Source organism: Octopus bimaculoides, chromosome 11 (assembly GCF_001194135.2).
Source record: "Octopus bimaculoides isolate UCB-OBI-ISO-001 chromosome 11, ASM119413v2, whole genome shotgun sequence".
NCBI classification, from domain to species: Eukaryota; Metazoa; Mollusca; class Cephalopoda; order Octopoda; family Octopodidae; genus Octopus; species Octopus bimaculoides.
This window is the reverse complement of record NC_068991.1, coordinates 19,979,044-19,982,315: the sequence shown is the minus strand read 5'-3', so window position 1 is coordinate 19,982,315 and position 3,272 is coordinate 19,979,044.

The following is a 3,272-nucleotide window of genomic DNA, read 5'->3' as shown; positions in this document are numbered from 1 at the left end:
GTGTGTGTGTGTGTGGGGGGGGGTGCTTCAACAAATATTTCTTGATGATGATGATGATGATGATGATGATGATGATGATGATGATGACGACGACGACGACGACTACGACGACGACGACAACGATGACGAGGATGATGGTGATAGTGATGATGATGGTGACAACGACGACGACAACGATGATTATGCTGATGGGGATGATGATGATGATGATAGCGTTGGTGGTGGTGATATGCTAGTGGTTGTGGTGACAGTAGTGATGGTGGTGGCAGTGGTTGTTTCGATGACGTAGCGGTGACGGCAACGGTTGTAGTCACGTGGTGGTGGTTAGGGTAGCGATAGAAAAGTTAACGACAGCAGTGAGAATAGTAGTGTTGTTCGTAGTCACAGCGGTCGTGTGTCCTTCATAGTAGTGACGATATTAATAACAATAATAATAATAATAATGATAGTAGTGGCTGTGGTAGTTATGGTGGTTGTGATAGTAAGAGTTGGGATGGTGCTGCTAGTGATTAGAATGGGGCGGAGAACATGTTTGGTGTCAATGTCGCAATCGATTATTTGACAATAGATGTAGAGAAGAAAAAGGAAATGGTTGCGTGTTACTGGCGCTGATGGTAACCGATAGATAACGACAATCTTTAGCTTATTTTAGTTTCACCGCTTCACTACAAAAATATTTTGAAATTTGAGTTCGAATCCTGCAAGAGTTGACTATGCATTGCTGGCACAATCGTTAGCCCGGCGGGCAAAATGCTTAGCCGCATTTCGTCCGTCTTTATGCCCTGAGTTCAAATTCCGTCGAGGTCGACTTTGCCTTTCATCCTTAGCTGGCTTTATGCAACACTTTGAAACCTATATTACAATGGACCAAGACTATGAGCCAGAAGAATTGCTAGCACGCCAAACAAAATGTTAAGCAGCATTTCTTCCGGCTTTTACGTTTAGGGCTCAAATACCGCTGATGTCGAATTCGCTTTCATCCTTCTGGGGTTGATAAGATAAGTACCAGTCAAGTACTCGAATAACTTCTCCCATTAAAATTGCTGGCGTTATGTCAAAGTTTGAAACAAAATTACAGTCGAAACACTCCTTACTACTGTCAAACTAAAACTTACCTTGAAATATATGTATTTATAATAATTAAGTGTAGCAAAATGTGTTTGTATATTACCTAACACTGGAGCTGACATGTACTTAAAATTCTCATTAGTTACGTTTAAGATAAATAACCTGTGTTTTTAAATGGCGAAAATGGCTCTTCAGTGATACAAATTGCTTTAGTTTCAACATGCGGTCTCAAAATACGTCTCTTGTAAGAGACCTATACAACCCACAAGTATTTATTTATGGGCCTCTTGCAAATGATTTCGTGTTGCTTTCATCTTATCTAAATTATAGCGACCATTTTGTTTTGGCGCGCCTTCCCTTATCTATCTTATACACAACCCATATAACGTGGCCAATCAAGGAGCTACTCCGTAATCGCTTGATCTGAGAGAAGTATTGGTCACGTCTACTTCAGATCACTAGAACACGGGGGTAATGTAGGATTAAATATATCAAAAAATTATTGGAATGTCCTTTTATGGTAGGTAGTTCAGTTTAATCATGGCTAATCTTGCTCTGAGCAACATGTCACACATCTATCGTCTGTTTCTCTCCAATTCCTTTTTCTATCGGTTGCCTTCTACTTACCTGTCATCTTATGGTCAACCAGTGTTTATTCTATTCACACAACTTTATTATCTACAAATCAATTAATTATCATTCACGTGTGGTCTGCTTCCGCTTATTTCATTTCATTTATTTATTTATTTAATTATTTATTTATTGATTTATTTAAGTATTTATTTATTTATCTGTTTATTTATTTTGTTATCGGTTGCCTTCCATTCAACTTTTATTTGCCTCCCATTTAATTCTCTTCGACCCTACGCAAACATGTAAGTTTCAGCAAACATTTGTCTGTTTGCGATCTACTTGCATCTCCAAATCCCCTTTCTTACATCTATTTTCCATATACATAATATATATCCACCTTCCACTAGCCTCATATATCATTCCGCACGCCCTTATGTATCTACATTCCACCTTCTGATTTGTCGCATTTACTTTTCACGTGAGCCAACCGGGCAGCTAATATTATGCTTCCACTAATCTTAATGTAATAAGTTTAGCATAATAAATACATTCAGTTGGGATTATCTTTTACATATATTTTACATATATCTCTTATTCCGTGTCCACGCTTTCATATATGTCTGAATTGATCTGGTTTTGTGCACGCTCACTTATCTAATTATATACATTTGTACTCATCTGTGTGCGTCTATAAATGAGGGTTTAAGTATATTTGTATGTGTATGCGTAGATACTTGTGTATTCATCATGCTGGTGTGTGAACACATATGTATATCTATATCTGCATATCTCTGGGCGGAGTTTTCCACCCTCATACCGTATTTTATCATATTATTATATACTAGCAATGCACCCAGCCACATTGTGTTATGTGTTCCTTTCTTATGGGAAGAATCAGTACACGAGGAGTATGAAGCAAACAACTCATCTTTATAGACATGTTTTTCAGTCATTTTCTGATGAACAACGCTGCAGTTTCCGTCTACCAAATCGAGTCACAAATCTGTAGTTGGCCTATGGCTATAGCAGAAAATACTTGCCCAAGGTACCATGCAGAGGAACTGAACGTGGGTCCATGTGGTTGGGAAGCAAACTTCCCAACCACACAGTCATTCTTGCACCTAATATGTATTTGTATGTGTGTGTGTGTGTGTGTGTGTGTGTGTGTGTGTGTGTGTGTGTGTGTCTACATCTCAGTGTGTCTGACTTCCAACAATTAACAATTGTGATTTGAAATTGGATGGTTAGCCGTAAGAAAGATGTCTAAATTGCTTAAAAAAGTTATTATGCAAAATGTACTGAGAAAAAGTAATTTTTCACCACTACAAAACACAGACACAGACACAGACACACACACAGACACACACACACACACACACACACACACACACACACACAGGTGTCTCTGTGGTAACATGAGTTACTACAAATAGCACCCTTTCATCAAAAGAAAGACAGATTTACAGTATTTCAGGAAGAAAAAAAAAAGACTAAGCTATGGATCTGCTACATCAGAGACAACTCTGGGTTAAAAAAAATACTACACACTGACAAACATTCTTCATATTAAAAGATTATCTACTAAATAATACTAATAGGGTAATAAAGTTGGCGGTATATCTTCGAAGTTT